Consider the following 12007-nt stretch of genomic DNA (forward strand, 5'->3'; position numbering starts at 1 on the left):
ACGGTGTGGAAGACGTCGCGTCACAGCTTTACCATCTGCGCCAGGGTACCTCATCGGTCAGCCAGTTTACCGCCAGATTCCGGACCCTGGCTGCAAAGACTCCGCTGGGCGACCACGCCCTCCGGATGATGTACTATGAGGGACTGGCCCCACGAATTCGGGGTGAGATGGTCAGTCGGGAGATGCCAGCAACGTATGAGGCCCTCATACAACTCGCAATGCGGATTGATCGCCATCTGCTGGCTCTCCCGAAAACTGCGGCCCCCACTCCGACCCTGCATCAGACCCCTCGACCGCCTCTATCACCACTTCAGCCCACCGTCACTCCTCCAGACCATAGGGGGGAACCCATGCAGCTGGGACGGACAACCCTCACGCCTGAAGAGAAGCAACGGCGTTTTCGGGAGGGTTTGTGTGCATACTGCGCTTCCCCCTCACACATCCGCCTGACCTGCCCTATTCGTCCGGGGAGACGGGACACCCAGCAGATCAGCACGGCACGGCCATCTAGGCCCCTTCCTCCACATCTGATGCCACCGACCTCCCGACTCACTCTCCCGGCCGTCCTGGAATGTAATCAGCGAAGCATCTCCACCACAGCCTTTGTGGACTCCGGGGCGGCTGGAAACTTCATAGACCACTCCTTCATCCGACAACATCACATTCCCCTGGAACTCCTCCCAAGTCCCCTCACAATCACCTCCGTGGATGGTCATCCTATCTCCGCAGGACCCATCATTCACCGTACGGTCCCTCTGCAACTCCGGCTGGACTCCCATGTGGAGAAAATCCAATTTCTGGTGACCAAGATCATCACCTCACCACTCCTCCTCGGGTTCCCCTGGTTGTCCCTACATGAACCCCATCTCTCCTGGTCGTCGGGCATGGTGTTGGAGTGGGGAGCGCACTGCCATCACCATTGCCTTCTGCCACAACCCTCCTCGTCTGTCTCCACGAACCCAGAACCGAGTCCTCCAGTGTTAGACAACATCCCCTCCTGTTACCATGACCTAGCCACCGTCTTCAGTTCAGCCAAAGCCGCCCAGCTGCCTCCCCATCGACCAGGCGACATGGCCATTGATCTGCTGCCAGGAACCACTCCTCCGAAAGGACATCTCTACTCCCTCTCCAAGGCAGAGCAATTGGCCATGGAGCGGTTTGTGGCAGAGGCGCTTCAAAACGGCACCATCCGCCCCTCGACCTCCCCGGCCGCGGCAGGGTTCTTCTTTGTGACCAAGAAGGATGGTGGTCTGCGACCGTGCGTGGACTATCGGGGGCTCAATAAAATCACCATCAAAAATCGAACACCGTTACCCCTCACCAACACCGCCCTGGACGCCCTCTCGGGAGCCAAGTATTTCACGAAGCTGGATCTCCGGTCTGCCTACAATCTGATTCGTATCCGGGAGGGCGACGAGTGGAAAACCGCCTTCATCACCCCCACTGGTCATTTTGAATCCCTAGTAATTCCATTCGGTCTATGCAACGCACCCGCCGTCTTCCAGCAGTTCATAAATGATACTCTCCAGGACATGCTGGGACGGTGGGTGTACGCCTACCTGGACGACGTACTCATTTATTCACCCACTCTAGAATCCCATATTCAACACGTGAGGGCAGTACTAAAGAGATTGCTCGCCCACCGACTGTACTGTAAGCTGGAAAAATGCGCCTTCCACCAGCGCTCCACCACGTTCCTGGGTTTTACCATCTCGTCCCAGGGTGTGGCCATGGAGCCCAAGAAGCTAGAAGCAGTGGCGTCGTGGCCCCTACCCACGACGCTGAAGCAACTGCAACGGTTTCTTGGGTTTGCAAATTTCTATCGTCGCTTCATCCGTGGCTACAGTACGGTCGCAGCACCCCTCACTGCTCTCACCAAACCGTCACCAGGTCCGCTTCACCTAACCCCGGAGGCCATTCAAGCATTTAAATCTTTGTGTCATCATTTCACCACCGCCCCCATTCTTCAACACCCAGACCCTACCCTTCCGTTTGTTGTAGAAGTGGACGCGTCAGAGGTGGGTGCTGGCGCCGTCCTCTCTCAACGCGGTCCGGACCGGAAATTGCACCCGTGTTGCTTCTTCTCGCGGAAGTTCACCCCTGCACAGCAGCGATACGGGGTGGGGGACCGTGAGCTGCTGGCAGTCAGGTGGGCCCTCGAGGAGTGGCGGCACTGGCTGCAAGGCAGTGACACCCCCTTTCTGGTCTGGACCGATCACCAAAACCTAATCTCTATCAAAACCACCAAACAGCTCAATCCCCGCCAGGCGAGGTGGGCACTATTCTTTGAACAGTTCGACTTCCAACTCTCCTACCGTCCCGGCTCCAAAAACCAGAAAGCCGATGCCCTGTCCCGTCAACACGCCCCAGACTCACCATCCTCTGACCCCGAACCCGTTCTTCCTCCTCATCGCATCCTAGGCCCTCTCCGGTGGTCCCTCGAGACGAAGGTCCGGGCAGCACAGGCATCCGACCCTGGCCCAGACAACACCCCACCCGGGTGCCTGTACGTCCCAAATACCTGCCGGCCCGATGTACTACATTGGGGCCATTCCTCCGTCCTCTCAGGCCATCCAGGACGCCAACGGACCCTCTCCTTCATTCGCCGAGCATTCTGGTGGCCTTCAGTACGACGGGACGTACAGGCCTACGTGGATGCATGTGATGTCTGTGCCCGGGCCAAGACTCCCAACACTCCGGCTGCTGGGCCCCTGCGTCCCCTTCCCATTCCTCATCGCCCCTGGACCCACCTCGCCTTGGACTTCATCACCGGCCTCCCTGAAGCTAGTGGTATGACCACCATCCTGACCATAGTGGATCGTTTCTCCAAAGCGGTCCACTTGGTCGCCCTGCCCGGCCTACCGTCCTCTGCCACAACCGCTGACCTTGTGCTTCAACACGTGGTCCGCCTCCATGGGTTCCCCCAAGACATCGTCTCTGATCGGGGACCCCAATTCGTCTCAGCTGTGTGGAAGGCGTTTTGTCGCCTTATCGGATCCACCTGCAGCCTCTCCTCTGGCTACCATCCCCAGACCAACGGTCAGGTGGAGAGGGCCAACCAACAGCTGGGACGATACCTGCGATGCTTCGCGTCCGAACACCAACGCACTTGGCCCGGGTTTCTCCTGTGGGCAGAGCTGGCCCACAACCTGCAAATCTCCTCCGCCACCGGCCATAGTCCCTTTGAGATCTGCCATGGATATCAGCCCCCCATCTTCACGCACCAGGTGCCTGCAGGTGGGGTCCCCTCGGCCCGTCAGATGATCCGCGGTTGTCGAAAGGCCTGGAAATCGGCGCGGTCGGCCCTCCTCATCGCCTCCCGAAGGATGTCCACCCAGCACGATCGCCGGCACCCTCGTCGACTGCACTTCCGAGTGGGACAGAGGGTGTGGCTGTCCACCAAAGACCTACGTCTCAGGACTGAGTCACACAAGCTGTCCCCTCGATACATCGGACCATTCCGGATCCTCAGTCGGATCAACCCCCTCACATACCGTCTCCAACTCCCTCCTGCCATCCGTGTCCATCCAGTCTTCCATGTCAGTAAACTCAAACCCTTTGTCCGATCCTCGCTTCATCCTCCTGCTCCGGATCCGCCACCGCCACGCATCGTCGACGGGGGACCCGCCTACACTGTGGAGCGCATCATTGCCTCGCGCCGCAGAGGTCGGGGGGTCCAGTACCTGGTGCATTGGACCGGCTATGGACCAGAAGAACGGTCTTGGATCCCGAGTCGTTTCATCCTGGACCCGTCTCTGGTGGCTGAGTACCGGCAGCGTACCGCCGCCGCTCCGGGGCCGTCGGGGGTCGGCCCTGGAGGGGGGGGTACTGTCACATGATCCCATCATGTGACCGGGAGTAACACGGAAACGAGGTAACGTGACTCCTATATATTAGGCTGGAGAGCAGCTGCCAATTGCTCAGTCATTGAATGACGCACGCCATTCGACTCGGCTCCGAAAACCCGCTCCCAGTAAGACCGTACCTGTCCTCTATGTTCTCCTGATTCCTGAACTCCTTCCTGTCACCCTGTCCTGCCCTGTCTTGTGTCTTAATACGCGAACGACAGCATCAGTGTGGTGTTGCGGCTCGCGCCGTCCACGTTCGCAGATTAACGTGGAGGAACTTACCTGCCTCCCTGCGTCCCACCGCACTGAGGTCTCTCGTTTCCTCCTACACGTCTCTCTCGTTCTGGTCCCGGTTCGCGTGTCACGAACATATGCAGGAGTGGCCACGACTTCTGAAGAGGAATCAGAGGTGGAGGAGCACGACAATGCCAATGATGACAATGAGCAATAATCCGTAGAAATGTAAAAGGATAAAAATGTTTCTGTTTGAAACTGGTCATGATTTATTTTCATATACATAAAATCTGAAAGGTTTGTGTAAGTTAACTAGTTGAACTAATGTGATGTTTACATGTTTTCCACGTAGATATGACTTTGGAGCCATAGAGAGGACCCCATGTGTGGCTCACACAGTACAGCTTGTAGTGAACATGGTCCAGAAGGAGCCCTCAATCCGAAGGCTGTTGGACAAAGTGAGGCGCTTGGTGGACAAGTTTAGGAAGTCACCTGTCGCCACCGAGCGGCTGCGGCAGAAGTGCGCTCTGGTCCTGGCAAAAGACTGTCCCACCAGGTGGTCAAGTCTCTTTGCTATGATTTCGCGCTGTCTTGAAGTGAAGGAGCACCTCGCGGCTGTGGCTGAGTTCATGGGCTGGGACGACCTGCGGCCCAGCGAGTGGCAGGAGATCGGGATGCTGAGGGAGCTCCTTCTGCCGTTTGCGGAGCACACTAAGTCACTCGAAAGTGACACCCAATCGCTTTCCCTTGTTGTGCCAGCACTCCTTGATCTGAAGAACCACCTGTCAGAGTTTTCCCTTGCACATGGGAGAACCTACAAAGATGCCGCTACCCTGGCTCAGAAGATGCTTTCCAGCATGGATAGCCGCTTTAGTGTGTTTCTTGACATAGCAGCTGACAACTTCTCACCCCTTCCTGCTGCAGCATGCTTTGTGGACCCTTGCGTAGCTGAAACCCTTCTGGAAAACGATGACGATGAAGTACAGAAGCTTGTCAGGAGGGCCGAGGACTACATTGCTCATCTTGTGCCACGAGAAGAGCATTTGACAGATGATGAGCAAGTTGCAAATGAGGGTACAGAGGAGCCAGCGACAACCCCTGCGAAGCGGCGTCGATTCAAGCTCTTCAGTTCCAATCGTCCATCCAGGCCCAAGGCGGCCAAGACAATAAACATTATGCAGGAGATTTTGAAGTATAAAGAGGGACTGTCCGAGTGCCACCAGACCGCTGCTACTAGTGCTGAGGATTATTGGTTAACTCAGTGTTCTTCCACTGTGTTTCCAACACTGAAACCTCTGGCCTTGGACCTCCTGGCAATGCCTGCCTCTCAGACCTTTACAGAAAGGGGCTTCAGTTTAACTGGTTGCCCCACTTGTGGCCATAGGAACAGACCTAGGACCATTTTGGAAAGAAGTGCTTTCCTCAAAGTGAACAAGCCTAAATGGTAGTTTTGGACCAGCTTGAACAGACAAGCAAGAAGCATGCATGTACTTAACTGTATACACACTCTGAGGGTGAAGACTTTATGTCAATATAAATACATATTTTACATTTATTTGCGCTTTGTATTGATGTGGTTTTCTATTTTTAAGTTGAAACATGTCTTGCTGGCAAATAAATGTTATAAATCAGAGTGTCTTCCGTGTCTGGAATGGATGTAGAGTATTCTTGTGTCTATAACATAACAATAATATATTAATAAGATAACCTTGTTTTAATTGTAAAATGGGTGTGACCAAAATAATTTAGTTTTCGTCTCTTCCTACTAGGCACCTGTACTATATTGACTAGGTAAAAAAGAATTGCATTACTGAAATTAGACAAAAATGTCACAAGTTTTTATTGACTAAAACTAGACTAAAATAATCGACTGAAAATTGACTAGACTAAAATGGTCCTGGACGTGACGCAAAGACTAGACTAAAACTAAAAATTAGAAAGGCCACCAATTAATCTAAAAATTAGAAAGGCTATTTATCAGACACGTAAGAACCTTGACATCCACCACACACACGCACATATATATGTGCGTGTGTGTGAGTGTGTATGTATGTTTGTTTGTAATTTTAGAAATGTATCACACAGAAAGCAATGGCTGTCATGGCTGCTCACTGCTCACCAAGGGTGGTGGTTGAATGCAGAGGACCCATTTCGTTGTGTCACCGTGTGCTGTGATTCAGCGTTTCTCATATCCTAAAAAAAACAACAAAAAAAACATTCAAGTTATAGTTAAGATCACAAGTCAGAGAGATGTTTGACTCACCCACATATCCTTAGTTGGCACATTTGCCGTCGACCATCAAAAATGCCCTCACACTTCATATATTTAATTTACTCTGAGAACATGTTCTAAAGGTTTCCACATTATTAACAAAAGGTGTGTTTTGTCAGTTGAAGGACCGTCGTATCTGGAGTGTCGTGTGGATGACTGACCAGACGGGGAACAACACTGCGTAAGTACCGCGTTTTCATAGTTAGAGATTTATCAGTGATCGTTCTTCTCTTCTTTATCAACCCGGATCTGGAATGAAAGGTTGCAGTCACTTAATGTTAAATTCACATTACAACAATCCCGTTTTAAATTTCAAGCGAACACATTAGAGGAGGGTGTATTATGTAATTTAGTATAGATCTGAATATGCATCTTCTTTGGTGCGCTTTGCAGACACTGAACATCTAGAGACATCTACTGCTCAGCCAAGGAGATCCTTCAGGAGCTCGACCAAAGACAAGTTCTTCCGTCGCTCATAATGCGTTCCAGTGGAAGGACATGAACATGTCTCTTCTCAGGACCACACAGTGTCAGTCTGTAGACACATCGTGCTTCACGTGCCCTGCTTGATGTTCAGACAGGTGAAGCAGGCGTTGGATCATGTCAAGGCCGAGGTGAAACATGTCTGCTTCAATTCCATCATCGTCTCAGAGGCCAGACCTCTGCATAGCCACGTCCTCGAAGTGGGAGGGTGTTTGCGGGACAATGAAGAACCCAGCTTTGGACTGGAAAAAGCCACAAACTGAACACTTTTTGCATTTCGGCAGGTCGAATTGTGCGTTCACGTTCTAAATAAATGGCCTTCAATGAATGCATGAGAATGATCCATAAACTGTTTTTTTGTCCAGTGTGTTTCTCTTGGTTACAACATATCAAGGAAAAGTACAGATACAAATCATTCAGATTTGTCACGCCCGAGGTCTGCCTGTCCGTGACCGTAACCCCCGACTCCGGATCCCACGGGGCTTGTATAGAGGACTCCTGACGGTCGTTATGCAGAATTGTGAGATATCCAGCAGAACTGGAAGCTACAATAGACCATGAACATCTGCAATATGAGGATCTCCAAAAACAGCTGAGAATGGAGAGATGCAACAGAGAAGAAGCAGAAAGGCGTTTCTCTGATTAAGGAGGGACTAGTGAGCAGATGGAGAAGGAGAGTGAAGAGGCTCTTTATGAAGGAAGGAATGCTGCAGAAGGAGAAGAAGGAGAGGGACGAGTTAAGAAGGGAAATGGAAAATGAGCAGAGGAGAAGAGAGGAAGCTGAAAGAGAGCTTGAAGCAGAAAAAGAACACATGGAACAACAGCTATTTCTTATATAGCCCATAATCCCATACAGTATGTCTCAATGGGCTTTGACACCCCCCACACTTGACCCTTCTGCACACAAGGAAAATCTCCACATGAAAAAAAACTCTAGAAGAGAGAAAACAGACAGGAAGAAACCTTGGGAAGGAGTGATACAGAGAGGGTAGAGTGAGCCTGCAAGTGGTGTCAGTGCAGGGTTGGTGATTGTCCAATAAGAGAAAAGTATGTGTCTATTATGATGCTACTGGTCCATTTAAAGATCCCTGAAGCTTTAGGTGTTACGGTGGTGGTGGCTGTGGTGACCCTCTGGTTTGTTTCATGGTATGTCCTTGTTTAGCAGTTGCCAGGAACCAGGATTTGTCTGCTGGTCTCTTCACTGGAGTCTGCCAGTAGTCTGGGCGCCTTATTCAGTATCTCGGAGAGAACAAACAGAAGCCTCGTACGACCGACACTGAAATATGTGGTTATTGTGGTATATTGGTGCTAAGGTGGCCCGGTACCCTAACTAGGACAGCCTAACTAGGGTGAATTTAACACTGTCTGCTTAACAGGGTGACTGTGTGATAAAGTGAACGTAATAATTGACACTGTGTCTGGGATGTGTTTTCAGGTTAGATTTAAACACTGAGACTGTGTCTGAGTGAACGGCAAGACGTTCCATAACTGCGGAGCTCTATAGGAGAAGGATCTGCTCCCAGTTGCAGTCTAATGAGAGACCTGTGTCAATGAGGACACCTAGATCCTTTACTTCAGTACATGGTGAGGTAGAACGGCCATCCAGGGTTATGATGTGGTCAGACAGCTTGTGGTCAGGCTGCTTGAGGCCCAAGTACGAGACCTTCTGTCTTATCAGCGTTCAACAGAAGAAAGTTGGTGAGCATCCACTGTCTAATGTCCTTCAGACAATTCTCTATTCTGTTCAGCTGCTGCCTCTCATCTGGCATTGCTGATGGATACAACTGTGTATCTATACACATTATAAATTACTGCAACGCCACCTCCTCTTCCAGTTAAGCGAGGTTGGTGTACATAGCTGTATCCAGGAGGACTAGACTCGTTTAATGCTACAAATTCGTTTTGTTTTAACCAAGTTTCGGTCAGGCACAGTACATCAAACCCCTGATCTGTAATAATTTAATTGACAATGAGCGTTTTAGGTGTAAGGGATCTAACATTTAATAATCCTATTCTTATATCGGGGGTGCTGGTGGTACGTTCAGAAGGAATGATAGTAACGGGTAGTAAGTTGCTGAAACAGACACCCCGTCCAGCCCGGGGAACAGACACAGTGTCAGCATATTTATGAGTTTTATTAATAACGTTTCTTGTAGGATCTCTTGTTTTAATAGCGCGAGGTAAAGACACTACTGTACACGCTGGGTGGCGGCTCTACGCAAATGGCGGACGCTCGGTTTAGCCGGTCTGTCTGCTGCCTGGTCTCGGCTCTGGCGAGTCAGATTCGTTTTTAGACAACTGAGTGGCGCCCGCCCAGTTGGGGTGGATGCCGTCTCGCCCAAAAAGACCAGGCTTCCCCCGAACTGTTGGCCAGTTATTAATAAAACCCACTTGGTTTTTTGGACACGACTCGAGCGACAACCAGCAATTTGTGTCGAGGATACACGTCGCTGCGCCGAAACTGCGGTAGTGGGCCAGAGCAGATTACTTCTTCTTTTCAAATTCGTCTTGTCTCTGGCATTTTCGTGAACTCAGACATGAACTTGACTTCAGTGAGTGAATGTCTTTATGTTTTTGAGTTCTGGCAATCGCCACACGCCTACGGGTTAGTTTATGTTCTTTATTTAAGTTAAATTGTTTTCGGCCACCGCGCCATTGTTTATTTGTATTTCTTTATTGTTTGTTATAATAAAACCCTTCCCAGCATGTCAGACCTCTGCGCTTCCTTCCCCCGTAAGTCCGTAGTCGTGACAATTTTACAGACACCCTTATCCAGACCTGGTCTGTACGTACCGTTCCCATAACAAATCACAATACAACCTTTTTTTTATTATTATTCATTTATTTTAGAAAGTGTACGTAACACACAATAAACTAGTCATCTACATTTAAGCTAAAGGTATTTAAAAACCAATCCTACCTCACGAGCTGCCACGCCCCCTATACAAATGGGCCAATTGGACACCAGTGCAAGTTTGTTTATTGTTTATACATTTTATTATATGACCATTTGTACTGGATTATTAAATGATTTGTAATGGTTCTCTTATGTAAGACCAGGTGTTTCAGATGTGTGGTGCTTAAGACAGTCAGACAGACTTCATTCTTTTTTATTTGTATATTTTTTATTTAAACAATTTTTTTAGATTCATCTCGAAAGACACATTTTTTAATCCACACCCGACCCCTCCTCGCATGTAAAACATGTTTGTTTCTTTGCTGTTTCCTCCATCCATCATTCTTCTCTGTCGCTGCCCAGGCCTGGGCTTGTATTTATTTCCTTTCTTCGCGTTTTTTTGTGAAGCTTCTAGAAGACGCTCTAGTTCTCTTTTCCTTTCTGTTGTCTTCTCCTGTTCCCCAGACAGTTCCTTCTCCCTTTTGAGGAGGATCTCCAGAATTTCCTCAATCTCATTACTCCCAGTTGTTTGATTTATGTCCAGGCAACGTTTTTCCAGTTCGTTCCTGGTAGCCGTTTCTTTGAGAAGTTCTTCTCGTCCTTCGCGCTCATAGTCTCTTACGGCTCTCATCATTTCAAGTTCCTGTTTTATTGGCTGGAGTGTCTCTTCGTTGAGACTTTCTTTGATCTCCAGCTGTTCGTGGAACTTTTTCTTGGTCTCCAGGAGAAGCCTCTCTGCCTCTTCCATGTGTTCTTTTTCTGCTTCAAGTTCTCTTTCAACTTCCTCTCTTCTCCTCTGCTCATCTTCCATTTCCCTTCTTAACTCGTCCTTCTCCTTATTCTCCTTCTGCAGCATTTCTTCATAAAGAGCCTCTTCACTCTTCTTCTCCATCTGCTTACTAGTCTCTGCTTCATCAGAGAAACGCCTTTCTGCTTCTTCTCTGTCTTGTCTCTCCATGCTCAGCTGTCTTTGGAGATCCTCATATCGCAGACGTTCGCGGTCTCTTGCCGCTTCCAGTTCTGCTATTTTTTCTCGCCGAAGGACCTGAATGGAAAGGTCTCTATCTTTCAGGCGCTTCAGGTCTCCAACAAGAGCCAGATTGTTCTCACGCGCCTCATGAAGAGCCATCTTCAGTTTATCATTAGAGGCCCTCAGCATCTGCTCCTTTTCTGCATAGTTATCCTTGTCCTGGAACGTCTCCATCACCTCCTCGAGGTTGTGGATCTGTTCTGTCAATCCCTCCATCTGACCATTCTGAACTGATTTCAGGCCGGTCATGTTGGGCTCAACAGGAACCTTCTTTTTGCAGAAGGGACGCTTGATCAATCTAACAAACTTCTTCCACTGCTTCATTTCTGTAGCTCTGTACTTAACTCTCTAAAATCTGAAATGATTTGTTTCTTGTCAGTTCGCCACTTAAATATAGAAATGTTGATGACGTCATTCTTTTTTACAGCCAATCAGATTAAGGAACAAGACCTTAGGAACAATGTGAATGGCTGATTTCATTGTGTGAGTCACACTAAACAACTAGAGCTCAGAAAGAATGTGATTGGCTGGTTTCATTCAGCTGATTATGCTAAAGAACAAGAGCTCAGAAACATTGTGATTTCATCCAGCCATCACATTTCGTTTTTTTTTTGTTGTTGTTGTTGTGAGGATGCTAGTGCGGGATTTGGGGATGCGGAGCCTGTACGGCATAGAAATGAAAAATTCACTCGTTCACTGTATATTAATCTATATAAATGTCAAAATAACCATTACTATATAGTCACTCCCTTTCTCATTATCCTGAATCTTTTAGTCCTGTTACGCTGTCACACTTACGATCTACTGCTAAATGCCACGCCGCCATGCGGCCCAACTATAGAGTAAGAATCAGAAATGAATCATAATCAGAAAACGTAAGAATTAGAATCAGAAAACGTTATTAATCCCTCAGGAAATTAGTCAGGAGCGAATACTTCTGACAAAGCGCCGGTCTATGAACTGCTTCCATGTGATTGGCTATTAAGGAAGTCATTCTTTGCTCAGCCAATAAAATCAGGAGAGGAGGAAGTTTTTGACCAATCAGGAATGAGTGGGCGGGACTAACCGACTTTGTAATTGAAAATGAGGCGTAGTTGCTTTTCTATTCTCCCGCCTCAGGGTGGCGCTGTCCGTACGTTTCGGACTCATCTTTTTTATCTGCAGAAGCAGAAAAATCTGCTCTTTGTCGTTTATAATTTTGCTTATGAAATTTCTAGCAGCCGGTGAATTCCTGACAGAACAGT

This window comes from Denticeps clupeoides, chromosome 3 (genome assembly GCF_900700375.1).
Source record: "Denticeps clupeoides chromosome 3, fDenClu1.1, whole genome shotgun sequence".
In the NCBI taxonomy this organism is placed as follows: domain Eukaryota; kingdom Metazoa; phylum Chordata; class Actinopteri; order Clupeiformes; family Denticipitidae; genus Denticeps; species Denticeps clupeoides.